At 33.4% G+C, this 21,509-nt stretch overlaps 1 protein-coding gene across 5 annotated transcripts in view; it reads left to right on the top strand.

Annotated features, from left to right (window-relative positions):
• Window positions 1-21,509, top strand: part of ERBB4 (erb-b2 receptor tyrosine kinase 4) — a 1,119,996-nt gene that overhangs the window by 859,227 nt on the left and 239,260 nt on the right. The window lies entirely within an intron of this gene.

The following is a 21,509-nucleotide window of genomic DNA, read 5'->3' as shown; positions in this document are numbered from 1 at the left end:
TTTAAACACTAGAAAAAAAAAACACTAAAAATATTTAGTGGCACAAGGTTTGATATCATTTGTAAAGATATCAGAATGCTCACACAATATTATCAAAACTTGTAGAGACCCCTCCAGAAACATTAATGTCATACTCAAACTCACTGGCTGTCAAAATGTGATCAGAAGTCATACTTATAGGTGAAAGTCAAAAGGGATTTTTTGAGCACTGAGTTTAGGACTATAATAGAAAATCCAAAGATAACATTATTAAACTGGAATGTTGTTTATTATACTAGTAAAGGTCAGAGCAAAAATTTAGTGAGTTGAGTGATCCTATATGAATAATGTTTCAATTTTTCCACCCGAGCATCTTTGTGTAGTATAGAAATTATGATGTTTGTTAATTATCAATTTCTGAATTAGATAGGTGTCAGGACTGCTCACTATCTTCTTCTTCTTCTTCTTCTTCTTCTTCTTCTTCTTCTTCTTCTTCTTCTTCTTCTTCTTTTTTTTTGGTGAAAGGAGGGGAGATAGTGAGATAGTGAGGCTGACTCCCATGTACACCTTGACTAGGATCCACCTGGCAACCCCATCTGGGAGAGATATTTGAGTGCTGAGCTATTTTTAGCATCTGAGGCTGATGCACTCCAATGGAGCATCAACATCAATCTTTCTCATTCTTTGAATCTCTTAGTTTTTATTTCTCTGAATTCTAGAAAGAGATTTAATGGCTCCTGTCATTAGACCAGGCTCATCTAGTTATCTTCATACCTTCAAATTAAGTGATGTGGGACCTTAATTACATCTGCAAAATTCTTTTAGAGCAGCACCTAGATTATTAGCATTTGACTAACTGGAAGAAAGTGTCTGTGCACCAAGGGCTGGAACCCTGTGGACAATCTTCACAGTATGCCTGGTACATCTACCATGGTTACTTAAACATAAGCCTCACAGGACAGCTCTTAACTGTTCTTCACAAGAACAGCCTGCTAGAAAGGAAGAAATGTAGACTTAGAATCATTTGGATATATCCGGGCTCAGATCTTTGCTCTGCTACATACTAAGTCTCTTTTTTTTTTAGTAGATTGCTTAATTACTCTGAACCTAGTTTCTCATTTGTAAAAATGGTAATGATGATTATTTTTATAAGCTTATCATGAATATTAAATATGATAATGCAGTATACTGATATATTAATATATATTACAGATGATATATATTAGATTTTTTAAAAAAAAGAATGCCATAAAAACTAGTGCTCATCTAAATCTGAGAAAATTTTGGGATAAGGAAACAACACAATTTTGGTAAAGAAACAAGAACTGGTGTTTAGGTTTTTCCATTGGTCCTTTCTTTCCTTGTGTTTAGAAGAATTGATCTAGGGACTAGAATCCTGAGGGCCATCTTTGAATTCGCTTACCACACTTTTCAAAACTAAGCATGTAACATTTCCAGTGATGTCTTTTTAATTTTGTCTTGTCCTGTAAGAAAGGACTTTATTCTCTGTGTCTCATGCAACTTTTTCCATACTAAGACACTTTTAAATATAAATGTGTCTATATTTAAATAATTTACTTCTTGTTTGACTCAAGAAGGACCAGAAGCAAGCAATAAAGTATTAGAACTAAAACTCAAGGTCCATTATTTTATAACTATATACTATAAAGTAAGGTTGCAATATATACATTAACTTCACATGTTCAGTATTCCACTTGTGAGCAATAACTTACAGATGTAAGTAGGATCAAACTGCCCCAATGTTAACATCAAATTTATGGCCTCTCCATTTATCTGTCAGTGTAGGGAGCCTTCTCCATGGGTTTTCTAAACCTGCTCTGTTCACTGTGGTGATCACTAGCCACTTTGAGTTCTTTATATGTGGTTAAAACAAATCAAGATGTGCTGTAATTATTAAAAGTACACTGGGTTTTGAAGATAGAGTGTGAAAAAACAGAATACCAAACTATCTCATTAAACTTTTGTTGTATTGAAATGCTAATAATCTTTTGAAGTGCTAATAAGTTTGGGTAGATATACTGGGTTAAATAAAATTTTATTGTAATAAATTTTATCTTTTTGAAATGCCTACTCGAGTATTTTAAACAGCGTACTGGCTTTCATTAGGTCTCTGTTGGACAGCACTGCTCTCGAATGCTCATCATGACCCTTTGAATACTCCTACCAATGAAAATCATTTTGTTAAATACATCTATGCATTATATAAATATAATTTATGATAGATATTTTAAAAATTTAAATAAAAATTAAATGTAAATATAAATTATAATCCTTGTTTTTGTTTGTTTCCACATTTGGAGATCGCAGATTTAGATTCTAGAATGTCATAACTGCATGGAGAGGTAGCAGGCCATTTTCCTACCAACAATGTTTTGGTAACAGTTTTACCCACAAGAATGATGGAGGGAATTCTTTTGCAAATTAACGACAGGATGAGTCAGATAGAGCCAAGGAAAGACATCTTTTTCCTGAACCCATTGCCTAAACTTGTACGTTTAATTGTCCACACAGATTTTATAAATTTCCACAAAAGAAAAACTAAAATATGATAATTTGGGTTTGCATTTAGAATTTAGGGTATTGTATACTCTTTAAATTAAAAATTATTCAAAGATTTGGAATTATATTATACAGATTCTTAAAATTTTGTTTTGTAAGCAATATCTCTATTAAAGTATTGCTTCAATTTTTGTATGTCAAAAATGGACAAACCTGTACAGAAATAATTTTTAAGTATAGATCAAAGTTTTTTGTTCATTTATATATATATATATGACATATACACATAAAATAATCAAAATTATTCTCCCATATAACTTGAGCATATATTGTATTAGCCTTTAAGTATCATTTCTTTTTTCATATTTTCTATTTAACTAAAGGAATCTAATTAACTGGGACCCCCTTTTGTGATGTTGTTGCATTAAATGATGTGTAGATATTAACTCAAATTGCTCTCTTCATGCTTTTTTCTTATTACCGCAGCACATTTCTAACTAATCATTTTTTCATAAGCATACAATTATTTTCCATACTATGTATGTAGGCAGGAGCTCATTAACGGAGAGCACTTTGATTTACCAATGAAATTCCGCACAGTGGTTTCATTCTCTGCTACCATCCATCTTCAAAACCCAGAGTGCTGAAATTCATTGTAATTTCACATTAGTTCAGTACTAAAGAAGGAATAATAAGGAAAGGGCAATACACCTAATAAACTCCGAATGCTTGGAGTTGTTGCAATTTTTATGACATTCTCCCCTCTGCCCAGACTGCAGCATTTCATATGCTTGTCATTTATAGAATAATTGTAGTTAAGTAGAGTGAAAGTAAACAACAATAACGAAAACGTTTTTCCATAAAGGGTTTACTTGTTGAGGGGAGAGAATCTTGTTTTTAAATGAACAAGGTAAAATCTACTTCTCAAGCTACTTTTTTCCCCCTTGAACCTCTAGCACCTAAATCCTAATCCCAGAATAGATAAATTGTTCTACACAAGAAGAAATGAAGGACCAGTGAAAAATCTCAACATCAGTTCTCATTTGTTTCCCAGAATAGTGTTGCTTTTTCCAAAATCTTTTCAGATTTAACTGGAAGGTTTTTTTGTTTGTTTGTTTTTTGCCATTCTTTTTTAAAAAGTCCTGTTATGTATCTATTAGGTGCACTGAATTCTATTTAATTTTTATGATAAACATATAAAAATAGTTATCACCATTACCTTTTTTTTTTTCATTTTTCCAAAGCTGGAAACGGGGAGGCAGTCAGACAGACTCCCGCATGCGCCCGACCGGGATCCATCTGGCATGCCCACCAGGGGGTGATGCTTTGCCCATCTGGGGCGTCGCTCTGTTGCATCCAGAGCCATTCTAGCGCCTGAGGCAGAGGCCACAGAGCCATCCCCAGTGCCAGGGCCATCTTTGCTCCAATGGAGCCTCGCTGCGGGAGGGGAAGAGAGAGACAGAGAGGAAGGAGAGGGGGAGGGGTGGAGAAGCAAATGGGCACCTCTCCTGTGTGCCCTGGCTGGAAATCGAACCCGGGACTCCTGCACGCCAGGCCGACGCTCTACCGCTGAGCCAACCGGCCAGGGCCCATTACCATTTTTCTAATGGAGAGACAGATTCAGAGTAATTAAACAACTTATAAAAATTCCTTCGCTAGTACATAGCAGAGCAGAGATCTGAGCTCAAGTGTATCCGATTGTAAAGACCACATTTTTTCTTTTCTACCAGGCTGGCTCCCAAGTAGAAAAACAGTTCAAAGCCATTTCTATGATGAGGATAATTAAATATTTACAGCCTACTTAAACAATTTTATTTATTGTCTTACCCTTCATCCTAAAGTTCTCTTATCTATTGAGCCTTCTTCCAATGTATAGGGTTTTGAAATGCTTATCCCCACACATAATATTTTAATCTATTAATATATCTGGCATTGCTTAATTAGAATACAGTTATAAAAAATATTTAAATTTTAATATCCTTAATTCATCAGTTACTAATATAAAACATTTATAAGTAGATGGGTTTAGTTTATTTTTTATCCTTATCTCAAGTGGCACTCATTTATAAATTCTGAAACGATATGGTAAAATTATTGTTATTTTGTATAAGAGCCACTTCAATGAGACCTGATACTAATTGATTAATAATTTTCCTTCCAGGTTATTACTGTAGGATTTGTGAGATGGGGCAATATTCATTGAGAGTAGCAAGGAATTCAGGTGAGAGAGTATGAATCCTAGATTATAATTATTTGGTTCTTTATGTTAGATAAAGTGAGAAGTTATTTGTGCTAGGAAATATTCTTTTTATTGTTGATACAATCAAACATACCGTATTCTTTTTGAAAGGATAAAACAAAACAACCACTCTTCCATATATACTAACTAACAATAATCAGCTAGTAAATATTCATTGTATTTACTGCTAGTCAGATGTTTTACTAAGAAACTGAAGGATATATGGACCAAAATTAGCATAATTCTTAATATCATGATTATTTACTGTGAAAACATTTGTGAATAGATTGGATGGAGTGAGGGTTGAAAGAGAAAGAGGGTAACTAGGTGAAAGATGATGTCTTAAACTGAGGCAAAGGAGACACCAAAGAAAGTGGAACAATTTTTATGAGGAAAATACAAAAAAAAATATTATGAAGGCCATGATAAGGGTGAGATGTGTATTTGATAGTGGAGTAAATCTTTTATATAATTATAACACTCTAGAAACTGAAGAGAAGGGTCTGAATCATCAGTCATATTTACATACATAATACTGAATGATATTTCACAGTCAGTGTAGATGGGAAAAAAACCTGAGGTATGAGCCTTGGAATACTTCATCATTTAATGGGAAGAAGAGAACAGAATGATACCATACTGCAAAGGAAATTGAGAGAGATGGATTGAGGGTAATAGGAAAACCACAAAAACAGTGAATCCCAGAAAGTAAGTAGGCAGAAGGGGATGAGACTGAATCTAACGATGACAAGGAGAAAATCTCGAACATCTTATTTGAGAAAATGGAAGTTATAGGTAAAATTTCAAAAGATAGGAGCAATTTCCATTGAGTTTTGGAGATAAAATGGGTTGAGATTTGAAACAGGTTAAGAAAAGGATGAGAAGAGAAAAATGGAGACAAGTTTGTATAGAGAAAGCTGTCAAGGTATTTGCTACAAAAGGGGAACATGAAATCAAGGGAAATTGGTTTTTATTTTCCTTAAGTTGCAAAACATTATAGTACATTTGCAACCTGATAGGAATTACTCAAAAAGGAGAAGAAATTTATATTTAATGAGATAATGAACAACTGCAAGAAAAAAATTTCTTTAGTCATCAGAAAGGATGGAATTCAGTACGTAAGTGGAGAAGCTGACCGTATCAGGGAGCAAGAATCGTGCATCCATTATAACCAGAAGAATTTAGAGTATATAGGTAAATATGCAGTTAGAAAGTTGATTTGATGGTGAAAAGAAGAGGCAATTCACAATTTATTGTCTTTTCAAATATCAATAAAATATAAAATGAAGGCAGCCTCTTAGACTAGAATAGGGGAGGCAATATTGGAAATTTGAAGAAAGAGAGTTGATAGTCTACCAAAGAAAGAAGGACAGCATCCTAGAAGCATAGTGGTCTTTCTAAGCAGTGCTGGCATTGCTTTGTTTTTTATTCAGTTATAGTGTTATTGTTTAATGGTATGCATGCAAACTTGTAATTTTGGTTTTACCTAATATAGAAGTTTGAATAGGTAGAGACCAGCAAGTTAAGAATATATGAAAAAAAATTATAATAGCAAAGGGTTATAAAAGTTGAATTCAGTAATGAGAGAAGTTGGCCCATAAAGGAGACTGAGGTACAATTAAAACATGGCAGATCAATGTTCTAAAGTTTGCAATAGCGTTAAATATTGTTGCAGAAGAGATACTAGAACAGGTGAAGGGAAAGGAACAGAGCTGCTGGTCTAAAAGTAGAATACTTGAGCTAAAAAGGAGGTAGTTACTGGTAATATAAATATGTAGGATAATGAATGAGAGGGGAAAACCATTGGAAATGAATGAGCAGAGAACTGAGAAGCCAGGAAGTTGAATGGAGGTGGAGAGAATGGGAGGATGCAACAACTATTTAGGTTTTAATATTGATTCCTGAGCTTGGTGATTAACTAGATATGAAATAATTAAGAGAAGAAACTGTAAATAATTATTCCTGGGTTTCTAGCTTTCAAAATTGGGTGCTTGTTGGTAACATTAACTGAGATTTGGCACAATAGAAGGGGAGTAAATTCATTATAAATTTATTTTTTGGATGTGTTGGATTTGGAGGGACTTTAACAGATCCAAGACATGTTAAATGGGAGGTTTAATGCACAGATATAAAAGTCTTTATAGCAGACATGGAGTAAAAGTGATTGTAGAAATAGAGAGCTGAGTGTAGCTACCCTCTGAGGTATTTGCATGTGAATAAAAGGAGAAAGATAAGGAAATAGTTGGAGTGTGAATACTATCAAGAAAAAGATGTTTGAAAATTAGTGAAAGTTGAATCTCCTTTGGAAGATCTTGGAGAGAATGAAAGGTTGGAGATACAAGAGAGGAAAGAAATAATCAATCATAGTAGTTTGTTGTACAAAACTAGAAGAATCAGGAACCAAAGGAAATGTGAAAGGATTAGACTTGGAGTTGAAAAGAACCTCCATCACCATTTCATCAGGAGAGAATAAGTAGAGGATATAGAATGATGCAAATAGATGGATAAACAAAGGCAGAGGGAGTCTCTGTTTGATGTTCTATATTTTCTCTGAAGTTATAGATGAAGTTGTTTTGCTAAAAGGGAGATGGGTATGTTTCGATATCTATGCATGTATGAAAGAGTGATAATAGGAATGTTAAATTCAAATATTAACAGTGCTAATTTTATACTTATTCTGTTACTAATTCATAAATCATCAATAATTTGCAATGCATTGCTTTATATGTACACAAGTGAAGGTCACTCTATTTTATTTTTGCATGGAAAATAACATGTTGTGATTTGCTATCAGTGACTCTAGACTCACTAAATTAGAAGACTGTTAAATATTTATTCCGAATCTAACAGCATCCAGTATACAGTAAGAGAAATTAAAAGATTCCAATACCTGGAGTGATCATTGCAAATGCTGATCTATAACATTGATTCCAAATAACACCATCACTACAAACATTAGCAATTGTACAATTGTACAGAAACAGATCATTAGTATACCTGAAAATCACACTGCAACTTTTTTTCTATCCCATTTCTTTTTTTGAAAATGCTCTTAAGTAAGGAATTAAGATGAAGAGTACTTTACAAAATTACAATTACAAATAAAATATCTGTGGCTTCTGATAATACTGATGTTAACAAAGTTTATCCTCAAGCAATGGTTATTGTCTTAGCAATTAGAGCCATGTGACTCCTTTTAAAATCTAAAACAAGTAGAGATAGAATTCATCACCATGATGGATAAAGCTCACCAACTATAACTTATTTATTTATTTTTTCTTTCTTTTATGAGATAATTATCTTTAATTTTATTTTTAAATGAAATTTCAAACCACAAAGGTAATGCATACTTAGTATATTAAATGTAGATGTATGTGTTTATATATGTTTGTTTTCCCTTCTGCATGTTTATATATACATACTAAAATATATATAATAATAGAGATTTGTGTTTATGGAAGAGAAAGTGAAATATGTCCCACACATTATTTAGCAACATTTTTTACTCACCGAATAGTACATTGTGGACAGCCTTCTGGATCACTATAACTCCTTTATACAGTTGCATCGTTTTCCTACTGATGTACCACCAATCCCCTATTGAAAGATACACAGACTAATTTTATGTTTCCAATTTTATGATTAAAAATGATAAATGTGTCTGTGTGTGCATTATAAAAATATGTATAGCTAAGTATCAATTATACTTATGGAAATTATTCACTTATACCACTCAAATTTGCTAATCTTTCAAAAATTCAAATAGGAAACATTAAAAATTGTAAAACTAAAATAATTTGAGTTACAAAACTTTTGAGTTACAGTCTCATTTATTAATATATATTTATAATTATATATAATTTTATAACAAATCATATTTTATACCAGACGAAAATTAAATGAGTTTCAGCAAAGTATGGCTGATGATTTCTCATCAAAAGTTATCAAGGGCTCCATGATTCAGAAATTTCTTCTAATGAGTTTATTGTTTTCTTTATGTGCCATCAACTATGCTACAGAGAAGATTTGATGGATAAAGATGTTTAATTAACAATCTTTCAAAGTTTGTTAATTTTTAATTGGTTTTAAGTAAACCTAGATGAACAGATACACATCTATGGATCTTTATTATTTTGACAATTCGTAAGATAACTTCGATCTCATATAGGTCTGAAATAATAAGTAAAACTTAAAAGATAACTTAGGGAGTCATGGCAATGACTAAACTTTTTATAAAATACTAAGACTAGATTGCCTCAATGGACTTCTTCCTTTCTCTTCTCTCCTTTCTCTCTCTCTTTCTCTCTCTTTGCGTCCCTCTCCATCTCTCTCTCTTAATTACTAGGATGTCATTACCTGGTAATAAAAAATAACTGGTCTGAATTTTACAAGTTGATGCCCATTACATGTCATCTTTAATTTATAATTCTATTTAAAATGTTTTGTTTGTTTGTTCTTGGCTCTTCTGTCAATAGCTAGAGTACTAATATACTTAGTGGCCCCAAAATGTACCCTAAGAGAGATGATTGTATTCTACAGCAGCCAACACAATGCTAGAGAGTGCAGGACGTTGGGCCCTGGTAATTGCTCTCTCTTGTTCTCCTGTTTGTTCCAAGAAAACCTGAAATTTTGTTTAACCTCAGCTGGCATTGGTATAAGTAAATGTAAGCCATTTGCTTATATAATATCCCAGGGAGAAAATTAAAGATATATAATCTAAAAAATTAAAAGACCATGGAAAAGAAAGTTTATAGATATGCCTCAATCCATATATTTAAAGAAATTAATGTGTTTACTCCGTAGTACTTTTAGATTATTTCCTTAATGACCTTTTATAAAACAAAGAGAATTAAAAATATTATCTCTTAGATGTTCAAAGCATTTTAGACCATCAGTTATGTCCTAATGTAAATAGAATACATTAGTTCAATACCAGAAAAATAATAGACAAAATCCTATTGAAAAATTAATATTCTAGCTAGGAGGAGAATTTGGTTTATATAGATTTGTTCCCCCCCCCCTTTAGTAGTTATGATTTCTTTTGCATACAAATGAAATGGTTTCAGGCAAAGTGTAAAGTTGTCTTGCTATTATATTATTTCAATGTTATTTGAATTGACATAGATTTTATTTTTTTCTTTGCTTACATTATCTGGTGGCTCTAAGTCTGTATTCAGAACATCTGCAGAATCATAACATCTTCTAAGCAACTACTTCAGAAAAAAAATGAGTTTGTCCCTAATTAGAAATCTGTTCTAATTAGGAATTGGGCATTTGTTATAAATTTAAAAGGAGTTATATTGCTAAACATTGTTCTGAAATGTTTTTAAGTATGTTTTTGTTAATTTGGTCACAATAAACCTACCCTTAGTATATAAAGCAATACATTCTGTTAAAAATATTATTTAAAGTGAGGTGCAGTAACCTAAAGTCTTTGTGAGGAAGGTTTGTTTGTCTTTTCTCCAAGTCTTCTGTGGAATATTTTAAAAGAGATAGACAGGAACAGCCTCACCCTCTCGTTTTTTTCCTTGAGTTACATCCAACCTACAAAGGACTCAGAAATTAGAAAAATTGGATATTCGTGTTTGCCAAGTAAAATGCTAATGAAGATCTCTGTCTTTTGTATTACTCTGCCAGTATTATATTTCCTTGAGGTTCAGAAGTTAGGAAAACATCTTACTACTTTCAAATTTTATCACAATTTATACACAGGCGATAATGTACACGATGCCAATGACAACATATTTAAATTCCAAAATACTGAAACTACATCTTTGAGGAAGCTTTACAAGCTTTTACTTAGTGGTACTTGTAAAAGTATCAGGTATTCTCCCCCCAAAACAAAGTGTTCAGTCAAGGCTAATGTAGGCAAACCTAGTAAATGACCTGGAGATGGTGATAAGTTAAGCAAACATAATAGATGCACAGTTATTAACTGTTATCTGTAAAGGAAGGACCATTGGTTTCATGTTTTATTTTTTAAAATCTGATTATCTTGAGATAATGCATCTGGCAGTTAAAATGCAAGAAAAGAAATACACGCAACTTTTTTTTTTTCTTTTTGAGATGAGACCTTACTAGGCTAAATGAAAAATAAAGCCAGATATTAGTTAGGTTCAACAAATAGTTTTATGTTATTCTTTAAAAAACAAAAGTCTAGCAGTAAGGAAGTCATTGCCTCTCGTTCCTGAATCAGTAATATCAGGGCCAGAATGTATGTAATTTTCTTATCTTTCTGTTTTGGTAGCATGATGGCTGCTAAAACTCTAAGCTTTACAGCCAAGGTCAGAAGTGGAGGGACAGGCCTCATCATCTGTATCCGTCCTTTCCCAGAATTCCTCTATTCAAATTTTGCTTTCCTCTCACTAGTCAGGAAGATGCTGTATGTCACACCAAGATGCAGAGAATCTGGAAAAGTTATTTAGCTTTTTAAAACTCGCTAAATTGGAAGGTGTTAGGAAGCAGGGGATTAGGGAAGACAGTTGCTTTATTCAACCAGGGATTTTGCAATGACATGACACAGTGTGGTGGCATGAGAGATCTGCTAAACCACAAAAGGAAAACAAAAATAATAACTGGTTTCCAGATTATTTTCAGTGCTGTTAGAAGATTATGTCACTTTACCAATCACCATAAAATCAGGAACAAGCAAATATTAAAGATGTTTGTAGAAGCATTAAATAAATAACTCTCATATTGTCTTTTCATTAGAGATATTTTAAAATTGGGCTTTTTTTAGTTTAAAAATATATAAGAAGTTCTGAAACTATTGAAGTATCTATGTGCTTTTAAGGACTTATTTAAGATAAAAAGTATGTACATATTTATTGAAGTAAACTATTCATTTGGTTATTTATTCATGTAACAATTATTTAGTGCTTCTTTTCATGAGACAATAAACTTGCCTTCAAAGAAATATAAAGATATCTGTGACAATTCCATCACTTAAAGGACTTGTATTTGTTCTTTAAAAAAAATAGAAATACCATTATTTTACCATTTAGCACTGAATATGAAAATTTAGTTATTTCTCTTTCTAAAGTTATTTGAAAGTCATACATTGCTCTAAAAAATAAGAACCTTAAAATAGCAACTTAATTCTAGAAATTCCAGATGAACTAAATTAAACTAGAAGTCAGCTGATGCCATGAGATACATTAAAAGTAAATGATATAGATTAGAAAGAATATTTTCCCTCACAGGGATAGATTGTTCCAGGAAAAAAAAAAAAGAGGAAAGGAGTAGTAAGGAGCAAAGATGTGGTTATATGTTTTTAAGTTTTGGGCTAGCTTTAATAGATGTAGAATGCAGAAGAAAACACAGAGATAAAATTGCCATTTTCCAAAATAGGAGAGACTTAGGAAGGAGCTGCCATACTTTTAGAAAGAGATGGGGTGTTGGAATTAAAGTTTTTTGGAATTGCTAAGGATGAGATTTTAGAAAGCTGAGAGATATCAGAAAGGCAACTGAATATATATGATTTCAGAAGAGAGGAAACCACAGAACTGGACAGAAGGTATATATTTGCTTATTATTACACAGATAAGGAGATTATCTACTCAGAGCATGTAACTAGAGAAGTGCAATGATTAAGTCCTGGAAACCGCCTACATTTAAAGGTCAGGGGAATGAGCAGGAAGCAGCTAAAAGGGTCTTAAAAGGACAGAGCAAGCAGAGGAGAAACTTAAAGAAAGTACTGTCATGGGACTTAAAGGAAGATAGTCACTTCCTCTAGGGAAACTTGGATAGGGAAAGTAGTCCCTCTTTGAAATGTTACTACCTGATTAGTTAAGATTATGTCTGAGAAACGACTGTTAAATTGACACAGTACAAGGAAACCACTGGTGACTTTGAGAGAGCTAATGTAGTGGAGAGAGAGAGAGATTTAAAATGTGATGGGTGTTAAAGAATCAAGAATGTAGAAGAGAAGTGAACACAGCAAACAATGACTTAGAAGATAATACAAAGAACACAGTTTGCTATTTTCACAGTTGTAACAAAATGTCTCATTAAATTCAGTAATTGCATTTTTCTTAAACAAATTATCACTGAAAATATTCTCTTTTCTATTTGATTTATTTAGTGATAATTATTGAGAATCTTAGATAATGTTATTAAGAGGTACAGAGCAATAAAAAAAATGGGAACTAACACTCCTTAACCTAATGATACTTATAATTTACCTGGAATAAAGAATCCAAGAGAGAGAGTAATTACAAGTTACTAAATCAAATTTAGTCTGAAAGTGTATAAAAAAGATCCAGTGTTCTTGGGAAAGATATTCTTAAAAATATGAAAACAAAATGTAACAAATTGAGTCACAGGAATGGCAATAAAATTGAGGCTATGTATTAGGTATTAGTAGTTTTTTCCTGAACATAAGGTTGTTCCTGTGAAAATCACCCAATTATAAAAAGAAATATAGGGGCCCTGGCCACTTGGCTCATTGGTAGAGCATTGGCTCACGTGTGGATGTCCCAGGCTCAATTCCCCAGTCAGGGCACACAGGGGAAGCGTCCATCCGCTTCTTCACCCCTCTCTCTCTCTCATTTCTCTCTATCTCTCAGTCTGTCTCTTCTTTTCCTCTTCTGCAGCCATGCCTCAATTGGAGTGAGTTGGCCCCGGGTGCTGGGATGGCCTCCATGGCTTCCACCTCAGAAAAATGGTTCAGGTTGCAACCAATGCCGCAGATGGTGTAGCATCGCCCCTAGTGGGCTTGCAGGGTGGATCCTAGTCAGACTCATGCAGGAGTCTGTTTCTGCCTCCCCTCCTATCACTAAATAAACATTAAAAAAAAAGAAATATAGGAAGCAACCTTCATCAGAATAGATGTGTTTAACTATCTTTTTCCGTTAAAGGACTTCCTTTATAAATTTTAATATTTAATGCCAAACTGTAATTCTCCCAACATGCCATCAGGGCTCAAAAGTAGCAGAAATATATATGGGTTTCCAAAGGCATCTGGCTTCAGCAGTGCCACCTGAGGTGACGAGCAGCTCCATGTACGACAGTGGGAGCAGAATTTGTGATGTGTTGAACATTTTAGAGTTGTGTTACACTTGCAAATGATTGGTCTCAAAAGGTCAGTGAAAGAGTAAGAACAAAACCAGTTTGAAACAGCAAAATTCACGTTAATTAGAGAAATGAAACCACTAAAATGACAGTTTATCAGGAAAACAAAGGGAAGCAGAGGAAGGGAATAAGTAAAAGCCCTTGAACCATGCTTTTTCTCTTCTGTATTTTTAGTGTTCCCAGGGAAAAAATAAAGTAGTGGAAAAATCCAAAGGGAATGGCATTGTTATCAGTAACTTTCTTTAATTAAAAAATGTGGTGCTGCTAATAAAATAAACACGGTTATAAGTCTCAAAATTATAGGAGAAACAAATGGACACAGAAATTTGAAAATAAATAAAAATGATAATATACCCATATATATCTCAGTGCCTCAAATTCATATATGCAAAAGAATTCAAGACTTCTTCCTCAAAATATTGTCTTTCTCTTCATTTCCCCATGTCCATTGTTGACCTAAAATAATGCCAGTAATTTTAACAGCAAAATGAAGTTATTTGAAAATAGCATAAGAATTGCTATTTGGGACAAACTGGCAAACCATAGACTAGTCTGGAAGAGTGGAAAGATTTGCTTTTACAAAGGCAAAGAGAAAGTAGGTATGGGCCGTTTGGAAAATTGAGAGTGGTAAGGGCTTCTCAGTGGCTGAGCGTGGCAGTTGCTCATTGGCTGGGCTGTAACTCAGATCCCAAATCTGAAGGTATCTACAATAGGTAGAAAGAGACCCAGGTGACAACTGACAAGGTGAAGGTGATTTGAGGGACAAGGAGAAAGTCTTCATTCCTCTAGCTGTGTATGTCCTCCTGTTTGGGATCTGGGTGGCAGTCTGAGAGTGTCCCCTTCAGGGCTTCCCAACTCCACTTTAAATGAAGCTTCCTTTATTGATTAGTAACACCATCAATGAATGGCATCTTGAGCTTTCTACTCACCCATGCATAGGGGTTCAACCATGCTGTTTTATATCTCCTCACCTTTGAGTTTATACTGATGTTGTGGGTTCGATCTCTGGTCAGGGTTCTTACAAGAAATAATCAATGAGTGTATAACAAGGTGGAATACTCATTGAATGTATAACATGTTGATGCTTCTCTCTCTCCCTCTCTCAAATCAATGGAAAAATAATAATTAAAAAACAGAGTCCAGGTGATATGACATGTTGGTTTGATGGTAATATCTTTGTAGCACTGTGTTAAATAATATGTAACATTTACATATTGAAAAACTGTTTAGGTTAACACATTGAAAAATCAAGAAGACTTCCAATTTGCTTAGGAAGAGTTAGAGTATGCTGAAATTCATTTGCTTCAACACTTATACTCCTGGTCATATTTAAGATATAATAGAGGAATCTCTTAATCTAATCAAAAGATAGAGACACACTAGCACCCTAGGTCTTATCATATAAAAAACTATAACTGTCAACCGAGTTCTGCATCAGATTCTGACCCAGATCACATTCATTTGCTCAAATGGAAAATATGTGTCATATTTATAGAGCAGGTGGAATTCTGGGTCAGAATAAGCACTATTTGCAGGAGAAAAGAAGCCTATTAATGTGGCTTTCTGTGCCCTAGACAGTAACCCTTAAAATGTCTTCTGTGGAATTTTAGTGTTTCTTAGCTTTGCCAGATCTCTTGTTTCAAATCTGAACTGCTTTGGGGAACATGGGACAGAGTAGCAGCGCAGAGGCACAGTACTAGAATAATAGTTACTGCATGTCTTTGCCTTTCTTAAAGGAAATCCATTCTTTTTAAGCCAAAAAAAAAAAAAAAAGAAAAAAAAAGAAACCCAAAACAAACCCACCTCTTAACTGTTTTACCACTGGGAAAACAAATAAAATGAAGCTAAATTAAGAATAAAGTCTGACCTGTGGTGGCTCAGTGGATGAAGCGTCAACCTAGCATGCCATCCTGGAATGCTGGGATCATGGGTTTGGGACCCTGGGCTTGCCCTGTCAAGGGCACATGTGGGAGTTGATGTTTCCTGCTCCTTCTAATTCTCTCTCTCCCTCCTCTCTCTCTAAAAATGAATAAATAAAATATTTTAAAAAATAAAGTCACTTAAAACTCCAACTGACACATAAAGGACTTAATAAACTTAAACCATAATCAACTTAGCAATACAGATAAAGCAGTGGTCTGATCACACAATAGTAAAATATAAGTGAACAGAAAATCAAAAACTCTATTAGAACACCTAAATAAATTTATGTACATTTTTATTCTCCACTGTCAAATATAAGCACTGAGGGGTAATCTGAGGAGGTATCTTTATGTACTTTTAAAAAATTCTAATGAATCATCTTTAGCAAGACAGACAACATAATATAGCTAAAAATTTAATGGACTTGGGATTCTAGATTTAAAATGTTAGCATTACTAATTATGTTTGACTTTACCCAAGTATATTAACTATCTGAGAGACCATTTCCTTATATTAAGTATGGAGGTTATAAGATCTACATTGCATAGTTATTATGACAATATACAATGCATGTAAAAAGAATTTTTAACTAACTATATATAAGTATGATAAGAATGGAAAGTCTATGGCTAATCTATTTAAATTATTTGAATTTAAATGTAGTATATGGACCAAATAAATCTTTGCTTTACCTCTATGGAAAGGAATGTTTTCTATATCTGAATAGAAAGTCTTTGACATTTTCATTTCTATTATATTATTTACCATTGAAAATGAAGTGAATTGTTAGTGATGCCAAATGTGTTATAAACACATGAGTTCCTTGACCTTGATGTCAGACAAATCTTGTGATCCTCTTATATGAACTTGCTATGTTTAAACTGCTTACATAGTTAATACAGTATTAAAAAATGTCATTTCCAAAATTGAATTTTCTAGCTCAGTTGAAATGTTATTGTAAGAATTTTCTTTAAATAAAAATTCAACATGTTTTTGATCAACTATATATATTTTTTTCTTTTTTTTTTCTTTTTTTTTTTTGTATTTTTCTGAAGCTGGAAACGGGGAGAGACAGTCAGACAGACTCCCGCATGTGCCCTACTGGGATCCACCCGGCACGCCCACCAGGGGCGACGCTCTGCCCACCAGGGGGCGATGCTCTGCCTCTCCAGGGCGTCGCTCTGTCGCGACCAGAGCCACTCTAGCGCCTGGGGCAGAGGCCAAGAAGCCATCCCCAGCGCCCGGGCCATCTTTGCTCCAATGGAGCCTCAGCTGCGGGAGGGGAAGAGAGAGACTGAGAGGAAGGAGAGGGGGAGGGGTGGAGAAGCAGATGGGCGCTTCTCCTATGTGCCCTGGCCGGGAATCGAACCCAGGACTTCTGCATGCCAGGCCGACGCTCTACCACTGAGCCAACCAGCCAGGGCCTATTTTTTTCTTATAAGCAAGAGAAAATTAAGAAACATGGAGTGCATTGTTGAAAATTTGTTTTATGTTTCATCTGTCTCATGGCCACATAAAATTTTCAGAAGGAAGATAAGGCACAAGGTAAAAGCCAATGTTACCTAGTTATCTTTTTTAAAAATATGTTAGATTACAGAGAATCATTATATCTGACCCTAATTTATGAACTGTTTATTTTAAGTTATATATATTTTTTTCACAGATAATAATTTACCTTCCCAGTAAATAAAACTTCTGAATCTAAGACACACTATGATTTACACACACACACACACGCGCGCGCGCGCGCACACACACGCACAAACGCACACACGCACACACACATGCACTCTGCATAGCTTTGGGTATCTTAGATTCTCTAACTTGGGTTAAAGGTAGGGTAAACATTTATTGTGCACATATAGGTACCTTAGAGAGTTAATGTAGTACTACTGATACTTACAATGGTAGAAACTGAGACTGTCCTAGCCAAAGTGAGGCATATGATTCTCTGATGATCAAAGTTATTAGATTTAATGACAGTACTAGGAAGAATCTAAAGGCAAATTCATAGGATTTCAGAAATTTAAGAAAAACTAGGTAGTATACCACTTTATTTATTTTTTATTTCCTTAATCAAAAAATGTGTTTTTGTACATTTAGGCTGAGTTATTTCATAGAGTCATTAATAACTAATTAGAAGCAGACTAATAGTTAAAAACCAGATTGGTCTGACTCCAAAGAATCTTATAGTACTATACACCACTGTAGGGAAATATCATAAAGGTTGAAAGTTAAACAGAAAATTATAATGTTGGAAGCAATATTTTATCATCTTCTGTGATTCACAAAGTTTACTATACATAAATTTTGTTAAAATTATCTGACTAGCCTCTAGTTTTTGTTTGTCTTGTTTTAACTCCTGTATCAATTTAAGATAAAAATTCAGTTGAACTTTTAATGCCTTTAGATAAATATCCTAATCCAACTGTAAGTTTGGTTCAATGAATCCTGAGGATTAAACTAAATTCTTTAGTTTAATTCTTTAGTTAAATTCACAATCTTCTAATAGTGAAGCTCTAGTTTAAAGTTACACTGTTAGTTGTGAATTATACCGTCCATGTGCTGTAAGACTTCAGATTGTTTTCTTTATATTTAATTAAAAATTATATTTTTAAGAAAATAATAAACAAATACCTATATTATAATTTTAAATTCTTTTTGTTTTGTAATATACCAATGACAGACACTCATAGATTTAGCATTCTTAGCAATGACAATAATATTCAAATATCAGTTTTACCAAGTTTACAATATTAAAGAAAATACCACTTTACAGTTTTTGTAGGAGAATTCACCTTTGACTTTAAGTGAAAAATGACATAACAGAATAGTTTTAGAACAATTTTAGTTTTAACCATAAATTATATTACTTTACTACATTTTGTTTTTGATTTCATATCTGGAAGGAAGCAGATCAATAAAGGAATATATTTGGATGTTTCTAAAAGCAGGTTTCATGTTTTTGCTTACATTTTATATTCTCCAAGAATTGCATGGCTCAAATACAGTAATGAATGATAAGAACTTATCTTTTTTTTGTACCTTATTATATCAATAATAAAGTTTTGGGAGGGAAACCCTGCTTTTTCATATGTAACTGTTTAAGAAGGTAATTGCATTCAAGGCAATCGAATATAATACATTGTGTGGTTTCTGAACTTCTAAATGAAATTATGAAAACCAAATTATATGCTTTTAAATAAATTAGCCAAGTTCATTTGTGATTCAGATTTGTTATTATATTTGTTTCAATGAGTAGTGGGAGGATATCAGTTTCATTTTAATATTTCAAATCACAGAATAAGGCAAACTATCAATTGATTGTATCTTATTAGTGGAAGCTTAGACTTGGCACTTAATGTGCCCTATCTTTTATACTTTAAGGGTCCCAACCATTTTTCATGGGCAAGGTGATGACAACAAACTGACAATACCGATAAGCTATAAATAAGGGATTACAGAGTATTCTATGTTCTTTGGTTTTTGACCCTAATGATCTCATTAACAATGTCATATCTCAGCCTCCGAGAGGTTCCTCTGAATCACAAGGAAGAGGAAATATTTCCAGAAATATAGCTTAGTTGACAATAACCAGGATTAGACCTGAGGAGAATATAGAGCATTTTAAGAAGGTAGTGTAAGTGATGTCCCCTTTATCCAAAGTGTTCTCACAAGAGTGAAACATTAGCTCTCAGGGGTAAATGCGCATTCATACTATCTTATACCTACAGATGCCTAGAAATTATCAAAATTGTGAGGAGTTGAATATGAGTAGTTTTAACTATTCAAATTAGCTGGGTTTTGTGAAACATGATGTTAATGACATGAAACAGTGATAATTCAATATCTCAGATACATTAAACTATTATGAATAAAAAATATATGCAAAAGTACTTAGATTATAAAAGTGGGCAGGAATATCAAAATGAAATCTTAAATGAAAATAACCAAGTAAACAGTCAAGAAAGAAAAGAAAACAAGGTTGTTATTATAAAAATAAACTTTCAGACATTTATTTATTTATTTATTGTTGGTAGATGTAATAAACTTTTGTTTTAAAAAAGAAATAGCCTGACCAGGCAGTGGCACAGTGGATAGAGCATTGGACTGGGATGCTGAGGACCCAGTTTTGAGACCCTGAGGTTGCCAGCTTGAGCAAAAAGCTCACCAGCTTGGATCTAAGGTCACTGGCTCGAGCAAGGGGTTACTAGGTCTGCTAAAGGCCCACGGTCAAGGCACATACGAGAAAGCAATCAATGAACAACTAAGGTGTTGCAACAAAAAACTGATGATTGATGCTTCTCATCTCTCCATTCCTGTCTGTCTGTCCCTATCTATCCCTCTCTCTGACTCTCTCTCTGTCCCTGTAAAAAATATAATAATAATAAAAATAAATATATTGTAGAAAATTATAAAATATCCTGGAATAAAAATGAAAAAATAAGTGCACTTGAACTAAAAGTCATGCCTACAATTGAAAACTTAAAATGTTTTCTGAAACACATATTTAACTGGCATGCTCAAAAATATGATCTTAACATGCACCAAAACACATAACAATGATGTTTGCACCCATATTATACTTTAATTTTCTCAGTATAGATTTTTATATCTTTAGACATTTTTATTTAGAATAATCTAAATAAAAGATTATACAAACGTTTCAGTATGCTATAGTATTTTCAGCTGTCAGAAAACAACTTGTAAGGATGAACTTGTTTCTAAAGTGTTTCTGCAGTTTTATATAACAATATAGCAGCCATAATCTTTAAAAGATATGGCTTCATTTATAAAATATGTTACACAAAATTTTTATAGGGCTTTTTCAATTTTTAAAGATTTATTTAGGATCATCTACTATCATTATTTCTGATCTGTCTTTAAACAAAAGGTCATTTTGTGTGAGCAAGTAATTTTATTTCTAACAGTGCCATTGAGGAGTAGATGTTTTCACAAATAAAAATATCAGATATAAAATCTTTACTATGGAAAGTATGGGTTTTCAGGGAATTCTTTTCTAGTTTTGCTATCTATCATGGCTTTATGGTCAAATATATATTAGGTAAAACCAATGTGTTTTACTCCAGGCCATTTGCTCCTGCATGTAAAATTAATATATTTCAGGGCTCTGACCACTGAAAACTCTAGAACAGGAAGTTAAAACCACATATAATACTTTTAAAGTAAGGAAAATTCTATCTTAAAAAGCAACAACAATAATCAGATTCAAAACTATATCTTCGCTAACAATGTTAAGAATAAAAATCTTTACTCAGTCTCTTTCTAATCCCCTTTTTTTTTTTGGTAATATGAATGCCCTTTTTATGCAATGCTTACTTTGTAAACCTCTTTTGGGGGCATATGATACTTAGGCACACTTTTGATAATAGTATGTACTTCTATTATCATAACCCAGTCTGATCTACATTTTTTATCCTTGTTTTTTCTGGCACCAAAGTTGCCCTTGCCAAGTTTTTGAAATAGCACTTTTGTCGATTTCTCTTACTAGTACCCTCATATTCCTGAGGTGTGGGGTTCAATCTGTCACTAGACCACTAATTTTGCTGTACAACAGTAGTTCTCAAAGAGGAGAGGGTGATTTTGGTAGACATTGGGCAGTATCTGTAGATATTGTCATGACTGGAGGACAGAAATGCTACTGCCATCTAGTGGGTGGAGGCCAAGTATCCTACTAACATCCTAAACTCCACAATAAACAAATATCAAGCCCAAAATGCCAAATGGTGCCATGGTTGAGAAAGCCTGTTTTAGA

Source organism: Saccopteryx leptura, chromosome 7 (assembly GCF_036850995.1).
Source record: "Saccopteryx leptura isolate mSacLep1 chromosome 7, mSacLep1_pri_phased_curated, whole genome shotgun sequence".
Classification (NCBI taxonomy): Eukaryota; Metazoa; Chordata; class Mammalia; order Chiroptera; family Emballonuridae; genus Saccopteryx; species Saccopteryx leptura.
This window is presented reverse-complemented; position numbering and strand designations above follow the sequence as displayed.